This window comes from Oncorhynchus nerka, linkage group LG3 (assembly GCF_034236695.1).
Source record: "Oncorhynchus nerka isolate Pitt River linkage group LG3, Oner_Uvic_2.0, whole genome shotgun sequence".
Taxonomy (NCBI): domain Eukaryota; kingdom Metazoa; phylum Chordata; class Actinopteri; order Salmoniformes; family Salmonidae; genus Oncorhynchus; species Oncorhynchus nerka.
In genome coordinates, this window is record NC_088398.1 from 73,683,476 (window position 1) to 73,700,118 (window position 16,643).

The 16,643-nt window shown below is 43.4% G+C and overlaps 1 pseudogene; it reads right to left on the reverse strand.

Moving 5' to 3' along the window:
- The window catches only part of LOC115113406 (peripheral plasma membrane protein CASK-like), a 242,380-nt pseudogene that overhangs the window by 108,898 nt on the left and 116,839 nt on the right, over nt 1-16,643 (reverse strand).

The following is a 16,643-nucleotide window of genomic DNA, read 5'->3' on the forward strand; positions in this document are numbered from 1 at the left end:
AAAACAGCATGATCACTTTGTAGATATAATTTCTTCTCGCTACTATCTACTTGCTCAACTCTTCTCACCCTTCGCTTGTGGTCTTCAGTGCACAACACAACAGGCCCCAAAAACTTTCCAAGCCAAACCTTCATACCATGACCACTAACAGCTACACACAGCCTACATCATTGTCACGTCATAGACAACATACTAGCACGTTAGTAAACCCGCTACAATCATGCAGTACAGTGTACAGTCAGAAAACAGTTTAGCAGTTACACCGCCGGGCCCCGGTGGCAATAAATTAATAAAACCAAAAGCTTACCTTGACTCGGAAGATATCCACTGTTGAATAGCCATAGCCTGCTAGCTAACATAGCATCCCTCTCTGTTTGATAGCCATAGCCTGCTAGCTAACATAGCATCCCTCTCTGTTTGATAGCCATAGCCTGCTAGCTAACATAGCATCACTCTCTGTTTGATAGCCATAGCCTGCTAGCTAACATAGCATCCCTCTCTGTTTGATAGCCATAGCCTGCTAGCTAACATAGCATCCCTCTCTGTTTCATAGCCAGCTAGCTAACATAGCATCCCTCTCTGATTCATATCCTGCTAGCTAACATAGCATCCCTCTCTGTTTCATAGCCATAGCCTGCTAGCTAACATAGCATCACTCCCTGTTTGATAGCCATAGCCTGCTAGCTAACATAGCATCCCTCTCTGTTTGATAGCCATAGCCAGCTAGCTAACATAGCATCCCTCTCTGTTTGAGCCGGGTGTTTCAGTAGGCTAAATGCATTTTTTGGGTGGGCTCCACTTTAAACCTGCTTCATCCTGGCTATTTCCAGCAGATTAGTGCTGTAATTCATAACATCTCTTCATAAACTATTCCAGTGGGCCACAGCAGAGTGTGAGTGTGTGCAGGTGTGAGACTGTAGCTGATTTTCAGAGCTTGATGTGTTTTTGTGTCACGGATCCCCCCATTACTGCTGCTCATTCTGTTCACCAGTTCCGGAGGTCGATGTCACCGGCGTTCTAGGCTGTACTGAACTGTGTCATTAAGCACACCTGGTTCCAATTCCTCACTGATTGTGTTTGTATAAATGTGCCCTTTGTCGATTATTGTTCCCAGGTCCGTTGATGGTGTGAGTACCTATTGCGTTGTCTCAGCCTGTGCTGCATGTTATTGTTCCCATGTCTGTTGGTGGTATGAGTATCTATTGCATTGTCTCAGCCTGGGCTGCTGCGTGTTTTGTGCATTGCGTATTACGGGTTCCGTGTCATTCTACAAGGTTTGCTCTTATGTTTGGGAACATCCCAGTGTTTTGTATACGTGTTTGTTTTGGGTGTATTAAAGACTCAGATGATGTATTCCTGCGCCTGTCTCCAAATCCTTTACACAAGCATGACATTTGGTCTATATCCAGACACCAGGAACCATTACAAGATAGTTACCAGTAGACGCACACCATCCCACCCAGTCATAAATAACACAAACAAGACTATTAGGAAGCCACTAACACATTCTACCAGCTAACATTGTGTATACAGTAGGAAAAGCCACAGTCTATCTATTAATCACTCTGCTAGTGCTGCCGCTTTCATCCACCCTTCCCTCGTTCTCTCCATTCATATGGAAAATGTGACATTTCCTCCATATTGAGTTATTAGCCTTCACAGATAAGATCCAGCTCTCTTCAATTCCCACAGTGTGTTTGGTTATCAGCGTGTAGACAGGAAAAACACACAGGCTGCCATTACTACCACTGACTGCCCCTCTTGGAGCCTACTGGGGTGAATAGAAAGATCACTGTTGGAAGCAGCGAACATTCACTTCTCTCTGTTGCTACAGTACAAAGAATAGAGCTGAGTTTTGCAATCAATCAAATGTATTTATAAAGCCCTTTTTACATCGGCCAATGTCACAAAGTGCTATACAGAAAACAGCAAGCAATGCAGATGTAGAAGCACGGTGGCTAGGAAATTGTATTTTGTGTCCAGCTTTTGCCAATAAGTGTGTATGTATTAACAGAGGTACAGTGCCTTTGGAAAGTATTCAGAGCCCTTGACTTTTCCCACATTTTGTTGCATTATAACTTTATTCTAAAATGTATTAAATTGATGAGGAGAAAAAAACCATTACACATAATACCCTTCAATGACAAAACAAAAACAGATTTTTAGAAATGTTGCGAATTAAAAATAAATATCACATTTACATAAGTATTCAGACCCTTTACTCAGTACTTTGTTGAAGCACCTCTGGCAGTGATTACAGCCTCAAGTCTTCTTGGGTATGACATTAAAAGCTTGGCACACCTGTATTTGGGGAGTTTCTCCCATTCTTCTCTGCAGATCCTCTCAAGCTCTTACAGGTTGCATGGGTAGCGTTGCTGCACAGCTATTTTCAGTTCTATTCAGAGATGTTCGATCAGGTTTACGTCCGGGCTCTGGCTTGGCCACTCAAGGACATTCAGAGACTTGTCCCGAAGCCACTCCTGCATTGTCTTGGCTATGTGCTTCGGGTAGTTGTCCTGTTGGAAGGTGAACCTTCACCCCAGTCTGAGGTCCTGAGCACTCTGGAGCAGGTTTTCATCAAGGATCGTACTTTGCTCCATGCATCTTTGCCTCGATCCTGACTAGTCTCCCAGTCCCTGCCGCTGAAAAACATCCACACAACATGATGCTGCCACCACCCTGCTTCATCGTAGGGATGGTGCCAGGTTTCCTCCAGAGTTGACGCTTGGCATCCAGGCCAAAGAGTTAAATCTTGATTTCATCAGATCAGAGAATCTTGTTTCTCGTGGTCTTATAGTCTTTTAGGTGCCTTTTGGCAAACTCTAGGCGGGCTGTCATGTGCCTTTTACTAAGGAGTGGCTTCTGTCTGGCCACTCTACCATAAAGGCCTGATTGGTGGAGTGCTGCAGAGAAGGTTGTTCTTTGGGAAGGTTCTCCCATCTCTGCAGAGGAACTCTAGAGCTCTGTCAGAGTGAACATCAGGATCTTGGTCACCTCCCTGACCAAGGCCCTTCTCCCATGATTGCTCAGTTTGGCCAGCTCTAGGAAGAGTCTTCGTGGTACCATACTTCTTCTATTTAAGAATTATAGAGGTGACTGTGTTCTTGGTGACCTTCAATGCTGCAGAAATGTTTTGGTACCTTTCCCCAAATATGTGACTCGACACAATCCTGTCTCGGAGCTCTTTGGACAATTCCTTCAACCGCATGGCTTGGATTTTGCTCTGACATGCACAGTGAACTGTGGGACCTTATATAGACAGGTGTGTGCCTTTCAAATCATGTCCAATCAATTGAATTTACCACAGGTGAACTCCAATTAAGTTGTAGAAACATCTCAATGATGATCAATGGAAAGAAGATGCACATGAGCTCAATTTCGAGTTATAGCAAAGGGTCTGAATACTTATGTAATTAAGATATATATATTTTTAAATGTATACATTTGTAAAAATGTCTACAAACCTGTATTCACTTTGTCATTATGGGGTATTGTGTGTAGATGGCTGAGGATATACAGTGGGGCAAAAAAGTATTTAGTCAGCCACCAATTGTGCAAGTTCTCCCACTTGAAAAGGTGAGAGGCCTGTAATTTTCATCATAGGTACACTTCAACTATGACAGACAAAATGACACAAAAAAATCCAGAAAATCACATTGTAGGATTTTTAATTGGTGGCTGACTAAATACTTTTTTGCCCCACTGTATACTTTTGAATCAATTTTAGAATAAGGATGTTACGTAACAAAATGTGGAAAAAGTCAATGGTCTGAATACTTTCCGAAGGCACTGTATTTTACCTGCCAGTGCATTGCTGATCCAGTAAAAACTGTAGAGTCTCAGTGGCCCGCCGCCCACAGTGCTGACCACGCATAGCTAGGTGAAGGCTTTGTTGTGTGTGTGCACGTGTGTGCTTTTTTGTGTTTGGCCTTTGTTATGAGATAATAATACACACACACACACACAGAACACAAACAGCTACTATGCAGTATTTGAAGGGAAAGATGTAACACAGTGCTTGCCATGGGGCAATGCATATGGCTTCTGCATTACTCTACAACAAATAGCCTGAAGTAAACAGACACAGGAGCTCAGATCAAGTTAGTGTTTGATTTTAACGGTATTCTTCACCATTCCACAATAAATATACAGTGAGGCATCGCTCCATCAACACCGTCTATCTGAAAACGGCTAGCTATTTACATGTGTACAGCACATCTTCTAGTTTTAGTAGTCTGTAATCTAGTCCATTATCACAAGGTAATCAATCAAACATTCCAAACTGCATTATCATTTCTGTTTCCTGGAACTAGAATGAAAACATGACATTTGATGTAATCAGGCATGTGACAGTCTGTGGTTACACTCTATCATACACACACATGATGCATATACACACACATGATGCATATACACGCACATGATGCATATACACACACATGATGCATATACACACACATGATGCATATACACACACATGATGAATATACACGCACATGATGAATATACACGCACATGATGCATATACACACACATGATGCATATACACACACATGATGCATATACACACACATGATGCATATACACACACATGATGCATATACACGCACATGATGCATATACACACACATGATGCATATACACGCACAGCGTGGCGAGAAGAAGGGGTTATTATGAATAATATAATAGACATGTTCTGTGATTTATACATCTAAGAGATTCAAATGAATTCAAAGACCTTGACTTTCACGCACCTACACACACAAGTTGCTCCATATTCAACAAGGACAGCATCGCCATATTACCTGTGAACAACAGCAGCATTAACTCACTTCAACTCACTGTGACAACTCTGTCAACAACAACTACACTACTCATAGTTACTGCAATCAATCTCTTGAGTTGTCAGAGTTAAAATGGCTGACGTTTGACTAGTGGTTCTGGAGCAATACAGAGTAAAGATTGAAAGGTAGCAGCTTCATCTCAACCTTGCTAAAACCACGGCCAACTTCTTCAACTTGTTACCCAGAGTGTGAGCTAGCGATCTGTTTTCTCATAGTTTCCACCCTGAACAACTAACACAAGCTGTGTGGTTTACACTTTGCAAACAAGCCTGCTAACACTAAGGCACTATATTTATGTTATAACATGAATACTCTCACAGAAGGTCATTATGAAACTCTAAATATAAGCTCTACAGTTGATTTGTTTTTTAGGTAAATATATGCTTCAGCGCTGCTAGAGTGATGTTGGAAATCCCAGAAACGGACAGAGGAGGAAACGCTGAGAAGACGAGCAGCACAAATCTTCACGTTCACACTTGTGAGCTATGGGTTAAGGCTTCAGAGTAGCACAGAAGTCTAAGGAGCTGCATCTCTGTCCTAGAGGCGTCACTACAGACTCTGGTTCGATCCAGGTATCACAACCGGCCGTGATTTGGAGTCCCAAAGGGCGGCGCACAATTGTCCCAGCGTTGTTCGGGTTAAAGGAGGGTTTAGCTGGGGTAGGCTGTCTTTGAAAAATAATAATTAACTCACTTGCCTAGTTAAATAAAAAGAATCCCTGCTCTGTCTGTCTGCGTGCTGCTCTGCATGCTGTGTTGCTTGTCCTATGTTGCTCAGTCTGTCTGTGTCGCTCTGCATGCTGTGTTGCTTGTCCTATGTTGCTCAGTCTGTCTGTGTCGCTCTGCATGCTGTGTTGCTTGTCCTATGTTGCTCAGTCTGTCTGTGTTGCTCTGCATGCTGTGTTGCTTGTCCTATGTTGCTCAGTCTGTCTGTGTTGCTCTGCATGCTGTGTTGCTTGTCCTATGTTGCTCAGTCTGTCTGTGTTGCTCTGCATGCTGTGTTTCTTGTCCTATGTTGCTCAGTCTGTCTGTGTTGCTCTGCATGCTGTGTTGCTTGTCCTATGTTGCTCAGTCTGTCTGTGTTGCTCTGCATGCTGTGTTGCTTGTCCTATGTTGCTCAGTCTGTCTGTGTTGCTCTGCATGCTGTGTTGCTCTGCATGCTGTGTTGCTCTGCATGCTGTGTTGCTTGTCCTATGTTGCTCTGCATGTGCTCACTGCTCATTGTTTGTCTGCATTGTTATTGGAATTGTTTTTAATAATCTGCCCAGGGACTGCTGTTGAAAATGTATGTTGATTAATGTTTCACTCTCCCTGTAAAAATAAACTCAAATTCAAACTCACTTAGAAATGTTTCAGACAAACAGCCAGATTGAAAAACACGTCTGGGTCAAGAGAGAATTGAGGAGTGGAGGAGGGGACTGAGCACAGTAAAATCACAGCTATGTTCCAACTCCAAGTAAACTCTGTTTCCGGGAGACACGTGCACAAACACACATACTGTCAAACGGAGACTAGGGCCTACCTTCACGTCTCGATGGATGACGTTGTTGTCATGACAATATCGCAGTGCCTCTAAGATCTGTCTCATGTAGTGACTGGAGCAGGAGAAAGGAAGGCAGAAATAAAACACCATGACTATTGATTCTAGACAATATTGTTGTAATAGCGACAAGTGGTTATTTCTGTCCATGGTGTTTTGGTATTATTCTCTGAATTTATTTTTCACTAGTTGTGTTAAATTGAGTTTTGAAAGGTTGAATGCCATACCGAAGTGCAGCCTTGGAGAAATGTGAAGCCATCAGATTGAATGGAACTCAATGCAACAAGAGGAACTATTTCAAATGGAGCATCATGGGAAGTGGACTTGGTCTTACCTGGCCACCGCCTCACTGTAGACGAAGCCAGCGTCTGCCCTCTTCACAATCTCAAAACACAAGTCTGCACCATCCATACTGTAGGAAAGAGAGAGAGAGAGATAGATGGAGGGAGGGGGTAGAGGAAGGGAGTGATAGCGGGTGAGTGAGTGGAAGAGGGGGAGAAAGAGAGGGAGAGAGGGGGATAGGGAGTGGGAGAGGGGTAGAAAGAGAGAGAGAGAAGGGGAGAGAGCGAGACTTCAGGAGGTGAAAAGGTTCTTATTCAAGTTTGAAGTGTGTGCCACTACTATGGGCCTGTTTGAAAGCTGTGTATGTATGTATCTGTCTGTCTTTGTCTGTCTGTGTCTGTCTGTGTGTGTTTGTATGTGTGCATGTATGTATGTGTCTGTCTGTGTGAGTGTGTGTTTGTACGCGTGTCTGTATCTGACTGTTTACGTGCATTAATGTATGTATATGTGTGTTTGATAAAACTATGGATATTCCTTTAAAATGAAACTCATTCGTTTTTATCGTATCCTTTGTTCGTGTGGAATCTTCAGGGACCTAAGGGGGGTTTCCTCTAGTGCGCGATCTTTGTCTAGAACAGAGTAGACTAGAACAGAACACAACAGAATAGAACAGAGTAGACTAGAACACAACACAACAGAATAGAACAGAGTAGAGTAGAACACAACACAACAGAATAGAACAGAGTAGACTAGAACACAACACAACAGAATAGAACAGAGTAGACTAGAACAAAACACAACAGAATAGAACAGAGTAGACTAGAACAAAACACAACAGAGTAGACTAGAACAGAACACAACAGAATAGAACAGAGTAGACTAGAACAAAACACATGTCACGACAGGCCGTCTCCTTCCTAGGATATCGCATTTCCACATCAGGGTTGGTGATGAAGTGTGACCGCATTGCAGCCGTGCGTAATTGGCCGACTCCCACCACAGTAAAGGAAGTGCAGCGGTTTTTAGGGTTTGCCAACTACTACCGGAGGTTTATCCAGGGTTTTAGGCAGGTGGCTGCTCCCATTACGTCACTGCTGAAGGGGGGACTGGTGCATCTGCGGTGGTCGGCTGAGGCGGACAGAGCTTTTGGTCCCTTGAAGGCTCTGTTTACCTCGGCTCCGGTACTGGCTCATCCTGATCCCTCTTTGGCATTCATGGTGGAGGTGGACGCGTCCGAGGCTGCTCTCACAGCGCTCTGGTACGCCACCGAAGCTCCGCCCCTGTGCTTTCTTTTTGAGGAAGCTCAGCCCGGCGGAGCGAAACTATGACATGGGGAGTTGTTGGCTGTCGTCAAGGCTCTGAAGGTGTGGAGACATTGGCTTGAGGGGGCTAAACACCCTTTTCTCATCTGGACTGACCACCGTAATCTGGAGTACATCCGGGAGTCGAGGAGACTGAACCCTCGCCAGGCAAGGTGGCCTATGTTTTTCACCCGGTTTAGGTTTACAATGTCATATAGACCAGGTTCCCAGAACACTAAGGCAGACGCACTGTCACGACTGTATGATTCTTTATTTTTTATTTTTTATTTATTTCACCTTTATTTAACCAGGTAGGCTAGTTGAGAACACCTTTATTTAACCAGGTAGGCTAGTTGAGAACACCTTTATTTAACCAGGTAGGCTAGTTGAGAACAAGTTCTCATTTGCTTTATTTAACCTGCGACCCTGGCCAAGATAAAGCATAGCAGTGTGAACAGACAACACAGAGTTACACATGGAGTAAACAATTAACAAGTCAATAACACAGTAGAAAAAAGGGAGTCTATATACATTGTGTGCAAAAGGCATGAGAAGGTAGGCGAATAATTACAATTATGCAGATTAACACTGGAGTGATAAATGATCAGATGGTTATGTACAGGTAGAGATATTGGTGTGCAAAAGAGCAGAAAAGTAAATAAATAAAAACAGTATGGGGATGAGGTAGGTGAAAATGGGTGGGCTATTTACCAATAGACTATGTACAGCTGCAGCGATCAGTTAGCTGCTCAGATAGCAGATGTTTGAAGTTGGTGAGGGAGATAAAAGTCTCCAACTTCAGCGATTTTGCAATTGTTCCAGTCACAGGCAGCAGAGAACTGGAACGAAAGGCGGCCAAATGAGGTGTTGGCTTTAGGGATGATCAGTGAGATACACCTGCTGGAGCGCGTGCTACGGATGGGTGTTGCCATCGTGACCAGTGAACTGAGAAAAGGCGGAGCTTTACCTAGCATGGACTTGTAGATGACCTGGAGCCAGTGGGTCTGGCGACGAATATGTAGCGAGGGCCAGCCGACTAGAGCATACAAGTCGCAGTGGTGGGTGGTATAAGGTGCTTTAGTGACAAAACGGATGGCACTGTGATAAACTGCATCCAGTTTGCTGAGTAGAGTGTTGGAAGCAATTTTGTAGATGACATCGCCGAAGTTGAGGATCGGTAGGATAGTCAGTTTTACTAGGGTAAGTTTGGCGGCGTGAGTGAAGGAGGCTTTGTTGCGGAATAGAAAGCCGACGCTTGATTTGATTTTCGATTGGAGATGTTTGATATGGGTCTGGAAGGAGAGTTTACAGTCTAGCCAGACACCTAGGTACTTATAGATGTCCACATATTCAAGGTCGGAACCATCCAGGGTGGTGATGCTGGTCAGGCGTGCGGGTGCAGGCAGCGAACGGTTGAAAAGCATGCATTTGGTTTTACTAGCGTTTAAGAGCAGTTGGAGGCCACGGAAGGAGTGTTGTATGGCATTGAAGCTCGTTTGGAGGTTAGATAGCACAGTGTCCAAGGACGGGCCGGAAGTATATAGAATGGTGTCGTCTGCGTAGAGGTGGATCAGGGAATCGCCCGCAGCATGAGTAACATCATTGATATATACAGAGAAAAGAGTCGGCCCGAGAATTGAACCCTGTGGCACCCCCATAGAGACTGCCAGAGGACCGGACAGCATGCCCTTTTTGACACACTGAACTCTGTCTGCAAAGTTTTATTTATTTTATCTTTATTTAACCAGGCAAGTCAGTTAAGAACAAATTCTTATTTTCAATGACGGCCTGGGAACAGCGGGTTAACTGCCTGTTCAGGGGCAGAACAACAGATTTGTACCTTGTCAGCTCGGGGGTTTGAACTTGCAACCTTCCAATTACTAGTCCAACGCTCTAACCACTAGGCTACCCTGCCGCCCCAGACTAGAACAGAACACTCTTCATATTCCACACTGATGGCTTTCTTTCTTTCTTTCTTTCTTTCTTTCTTTCAGTCTCTCTCTCTCATTTTTCAGCAGACACCGTAGGTAGGACTCACCATCTCTTCCTCTACAGACCTCTTTCACTATTTCCCCCTCTCGCTCTTTATTTATTTATTTCTCAATCACTTCTTCTGCCTCCCTGGCTGCTCTCTCGACTTCACCCTTTCAGCCCTCTGCCATTCTCCTCTCTCTCTCTCGCTCTCTCTCTCAGCTTTCTCTCTCCCGATACTCTTTCTCTCTCTCCTCTGATTCTCTTCATCTCTCTACTCCAGTCCTATTATCACCAGAGTTGTAGTCCTGCCGCAGCGTACCGGAGCGTCACTTGCTACTTCTCACTGGTGCTTGTTTAGTAAAAGGTTGATCAAAGCTATTCAATGGCCGCAAAGTCACAATGTTTTATTAGTATTCTACACAACAGAACCGAATGGAATAGCACGTTATAAACTGGGTGGTTCGAGCCCCGAATGCTGATTGGCTGACAGCCAAGGGTATTTCAGACATTATTAACTGGGTGGTTCGAGCCCTGAATGCTGATTGGCTGAAAGCCATGGTATATCAGACCGTATAACACGGGCATGACAAAACATTTTTTATTGCTCTAATTACATTGGTAACCAGTTTATAATAGCAATAAGGCACCTCGGGGGTTGCTTCGTGCCTAAGAACAGCCCTTAGCCGTGGTATATTGGCCCTATACCACACCTCCTCTGGCCTTATTGCTTAAGTATAACGTTACCGTAAGACCAAAAACATCCCCTTATGAGGTTTTAGGATGATTAGCTGAGTGGTCCCATTTTTTTCTCATGGGTCAAAACTTAACAGCTTGTGCACCACGGTACCACTAGGCAAATATGAGCTTTGATTGAAACAAAATACAGGTAGGCCTATGTTATTGGTTACAACCAGAGGCTCAGGAAAACATAGTTAGGCCAACCTACATAATGTACATACATACTACACTGTAGGCCTACATCATTCAAGAACATCTGAATGCATATTCCCATGAATCTGATTGAGATCAAATTATTGGCATGCAGATGCAGTTTGGACGTTTCACAGGTAAAATAACAATAATTATTATTCACGATTGACAGGTGGCCTATTTTAAAATGAGGTATAATTTGGTGTTTGAAGGTATTCAAAATCTAGACGATACGTGTGGGTGTAGGCAGACGTTGCATTTGGAGGATGAATTTTATGCATATTCTAAAATGATACTCGATAGAATACATCTGTCGGTACAAATGATGATGTCATTTCAGAAATTAAGACGTCACTTTAAAAATGGCTTTTGCCTCAACACGTTCTATAAGAGCTTGCTACACTGACGTCTGCATGCAGCCACAGCTGCAGCTACACTCACTCACTTTACCCATACAGTACTCTGTCCTGATACCTAGCCTAGCTATGCTAGCGTTAGCGAGCAGTAGAAATCCATTACCAATGGTCACATTGATTACACCACTAGTGGTGTTTACCGCTCAGCGACATGACAGACTGAACTGATGGGGATGGGAGCGACCTCGGATTATAGCTGATCATATTAAACCTCATCACATTTGAAATAAAATACTTTTTAGATGCAAAAAATGCTTATATCCTATGAATATGTATGTTGCTGTGCATAATTGAGTGAGTGAGTGTGAGAGTGTGTGCATGTGCATGTGTAATAGACAGGAACAAAGTTGTGACTCACAACTCGAAGACCATGTAGAGCATGCCATCTGAGCTGTATGTCTCCACTAGCTCTACGATGTGAGGGTGCTTCAGCATGTGGCAGATACTGGCCTCTCTCTTCAGATCTGTGGAGGAAAGAGAGAGAGAGGTTAGAGGTCAGGGGTTAGAATTCATGTGGCAGATACTGGCCTCTCTCTTCAGATCTGTGGAGGAAAGAGAGAGAGAGGTTAGAGGTCAGGGGTTAGAATTCATGTGGCAGATACTGGCCTCTCTCTTCAGATCTGTGGAGGAAAGAGAGAGAGAGGTTAGAGGTCAGGGGTTAGAATTCATGTGGCAGATACTGGCCTCTCTCTTCAGATCTGTGGAGGAAAGAGAGAGAGAGGTTAGAGGTCAGGGGTTAGAATTCATGTGGCAGATACTGGCCTCTCTCTTCAGATCTGTGGAGGAAAGAGAGAGAGAGGTTAGAGGTCAGGGGTTAGAATTCATGTGGCAGATACTGGCCCCTCTCTCCAGATCTGTGGAGGAAAGAGAGAGAGAGGTTAGCGGTCAGGGGTTAGAATTCATGTGGCAGAAAATGGTCTATAGAAAAGCAACAGAACTCACATACTATTAATGGGTGTGAGAGAGAGGGGTGTGAGAGAGAGCGGTGTGAGAGACATTGACTTAGAGGAAAGAGAGAGAGAAGAAATAACAATGTGCTCCACTAAGCTAGATCACTAAACATGCCTGCTCATTTCTATAAATATTCAAGGATGCTTGAACAAATCAATATTTTGAGTCTTCAACAGGTATGCAAATTAGGTATTGCACTGTCATCCTAAACAGGATGGATTGAAGGAATAACTCTAACAGCTATTAAGCTCCTTAAACCAAGATGGCTCCTCAGATACCAGTTAGAATGGTCACAGCAGCCAAACCGTTCAGAAGATTAAATGTGTGTACATGTGATTTTTCCTTTTAAAATGTATACGAGAGACTAGAGCAGGGATTCAATCACTTGCAGATAGTGGTTTTCCAGATAACTAGTGCTTTCAGAAGTGAGTATGATTTATACAGCAGCGTGTCTGGGATGGAGTTGACGCTTGATGTAGAAACTAAGTAGTGACAGTGCAACTGACTCACTGTAGAGCCTGGTGATAAGACTAGCCAACGCCAGGCGGAGTTATCAGAGGCTTTTTATTGTAATTTCATTTATTTAACTAGGCAAGTCAGTTAAGAACTTATTCTTATTTACAATGACAGCCTAGGAATCCGTGGGTTAACTGTCTTGTTCAGGGGGCAGAACGACAGATTTTTACCTTGTCAACTCGGGGATTCAATCTAGCAACCTTTTGGTTACTGGCCCAATGCTCTAACCACTAGGCTACCTGCCGCCCCTCAGGGGAACTTGGAGCTTAATCTAAACTGGGAATGTGTGTAACTCCACTCCTTCCCTCTGTCCAATGTGAGGTCCTACCATGTCATCTTCCTCCCCTCTCCCTCTGTCTCTACCTACTCCCCCTTCTCTCTGTCCCCACCCCCCCTGTCTCTGTCCCCACCTCCCCACTTTCTCTCGCTGTCCCTCTCTCTACTGTCCTGAGTTTAAATGTATGACCCATTTGCCAAACAGACCAAAATAAATACCTCCAGCCTTTTATATCAAGTAGATTACTCACTGCACTATACTACTGGGAGAGAGAGACACAGAGAGAGAGACACAGAGAGAGAGACACAGAGAGAGAGACACAGAGAGAGACACAGAGAGAGAGAGAGAGACACATAGAGAGAGAGAGAGAGACATAGAGAGAGAGAGAGAGACACAGAGAGAGAGAGAGAGAGACAGAGAGAGACACATATAGAGAGAGAGTTACAGAGAGAGAGAGAGAGAGAGAGAGAGAGACAGAGAGAGAGAGAGAGAGAGAGAGAGAGAGACAGAGAGAGAGAGAGACACATATAGAGAGAGAGAGACACATAGAGAGAGAGACACATAGAGAGACACATAGAGAGAGAGAGACACATAGAGAGAGAGAGAGAGTTACACAGAGAGAGAGAGAGCTACACACACAGAGAGAGAGAGAGAGAGAGAGAGAGAGAGACACAGAGAGAGAGAGAGCTACACACACAGAGAGAGAGAGAGAGAGAGAGAGAGAGACACAGAGAGAGAGAGCTACACACACAGAGAGAGAGAGAGAGAGAGAGAGAGAGAGACACAGAGAGAGAGAGACACATAGAGAGACACATAGAGAGAGAGAGAGACACAGAGAGAGAGAGAGAGACACAGAGAGAGAGAGAGCTACACACACAGAGAGAGAGAGAGAGACACAGAGAGAGAGAGAGAGAGAGAGAGACACAGAGAGAGAGAGAGAGAGAGAGAGAGACACACAGAGAGAGAGAGAGAGAGAGAGAGACACAGAGAGAGAGAAAAAAATAATAAGGAACAGCACGTCAGAAATCAGCTCAATTTAATTGAAGAATCCATTGAATCTAACCACTTCTGGGAAAATTGGAAAACTCTAAACAAACAACAACACGAAGAGTTATCTATCTAAAATGGAGATGTATGGGTAAACCAATTCTCCAATCTGTTTGGCTCTATAACAAACAGCAAAAATATATACATGATCAAATACAAATCTTAGAATCAATTATTAAAGACTACCTGAACACACTGGATTCTCCAATTACATTGAATGAACTACAGGACAAAATACAAACCCTCCAACCCAAAAAGGTCTGTGTGGTTGACGGTATCCTAAATTAAATGATAAAATATACAGACTACAAATTCCAATTGGCTATACTTAAACTCTGTAACATCATCCTCAGCTCTTGCATCTTCCCCAATATTTGGAACCAAGGACTGATCACCACAATCCACAAAAGTGGAGACAAATTTGACCCCAATAACTACCGGGGATATGCGTCAACAGCAACCAAAATAAAATCTTCTGCATTATTGGTGTCAAATTTGGGGCGGCAGCGTAGCCTAGTGGTTAGAGCGTTGGACTAATAACCGGAAGGTTGCGAGTTCAAACCCCCGAGCTGACAAGGTACAAATCTGTCGTTCTGCCCCTGAACAGGCAGTTAACCCACTGTTCCCAGGCCATCATTGAAAATAAGAATGTGTTCTTAACTGACTTGCCTGGTTAAATGAAGGTAAAAAAAAACATTTTTATTTTATTTTTATCATTAACAGCAGACTCATACATTTCCTCAGCGAAAACAATGTACTGAGCAAATGTCAAATTGTTTTTTTACCAAATTGCCGTACGACAGACCACGTATTCATCCTGCACACCCTAATTGACAAACAAACAAACCAAAACAAAGGCAAAGTGTTCTCATGCTTTGTTGATTTCAAAAAAGCTTTTGACTCAATTAGGCATGAGGGTCTGCTATACAAATTGATGGAAAGTGGTGTTGGGGGGAAAACATACAACATTATAAAATCGATGTGCACAAACAACAAGTGTGCGGTTAGAACTGGCAAAAAACGCACACATTTCTTTCCACGGGTCCGGAGGATGAGACAAGGATGCAGCTTAAGCCCCATCCTTTTAAACATATATATCTACAGCATTATCTTCTCATTCTTCAAGCAGTGGAATGTTAGACATAGTTATTCTACAGACATACACACTGACACACTAACAAGCCCTGAAAGATCAGCCACTACAATATACTCCTATCCCTTCTTATCCCCTCCCCTCTCTTCTCCTCTTTTCTCTCTCATCTCCACTCCTTCCCTCTACCTTCCGTCTTCCCCTCTCCTCTCCTCCGCTCTCCTCATCCATCCATCCGTTACAGCAGGCACTTTCCTTGATATTCTCCTCCAGGCAACAGCTATTCTGGGAGGGAATATTGCCGCACGCACACACACAAACACGTCGCACGCACATACACACACATGCCACACACACACACACACACGTTGTATGTTATTTCCTGTCTCTGGGGACTGAGAACACTTATTCCAGAAGTCTGCCCTCCTGAGTCGTCACAACATTCCGGAAACACTCTTCATCCCATGTAGCCCTGGCTTAGCCCACATTATTCCCATCCATCTCCCAGAGCAGGACAGGGACATGTGAGAGAGGAAGACAGTCTCTCTGATCTCTCCTTTCACATTGCCTGTTTCTGTCATTCTTTCTCCTGAAACTCTGACATTGGCACTGCTGATGAATGTGAAATGTCCTCCAGTTGCTTCAAAATGGATTGCAGGCTGTGTGTACCAGTGTACTTATGTTTATGTGTGTTACATTACAGAGAAGGATATTAAGGGCAGACAAGCAGGAGGGCAAAGTGTAAGGTGCATTAAATTGTGTTATATTCTCCTACATTCATTTTATATTTCCACAAACTTCAAAGTGTTTCCTTTCAAATGGTATCAAGAGTATGCATATCCTTGCTTCAGGGCTTTAGGTTAAGGATCCGCCCCTTTTTTCCCTATTTTCGCCAAAAATGACATACCCAAATCTAACTGAAGCAAGGATATGCATATTCCTGGTACCATTTGAAAAGAAACACTTTGAAGTTTGTGGAAATGTGAAAGAAAGGAATGTAGGATAATATAACACAATATATCTGGTAGAAGAAAATACAAAGAAAAAAAACAACCAGTCTTTTTCTACCACCATCTTTGAAATGCGAAATGAGAAAGGTCAGAGTTCTAGCCGTCACACTGGTTGTAATTCCAATAGTCTCCACAAGATGGCAGCAGTGTATGTGCAAAGTTTAAAATGGATAACTTGAAGTATGACTGAACAACAAGACTTTTAGTGTGAAGTCCCCTGGTACATTTGGGAAAATCGTGAAGGAAACATTCGTATTCATTTTCCATTTTTCTGCAAGAATATCGTCAGATCTTTATACATGGACTGTCCAAGTATTAGTAGCCATATTATAAGGTCAACATTTGCAAAACAACCAGTTTTCATAACTTCATAACTCTGAATATCCTTATCATTTTTGTCCAAAATGAAAAGGCATGCTGTCGTACAAGGTTAGTAGCTACATTCTACGACATATACAGCTCATTG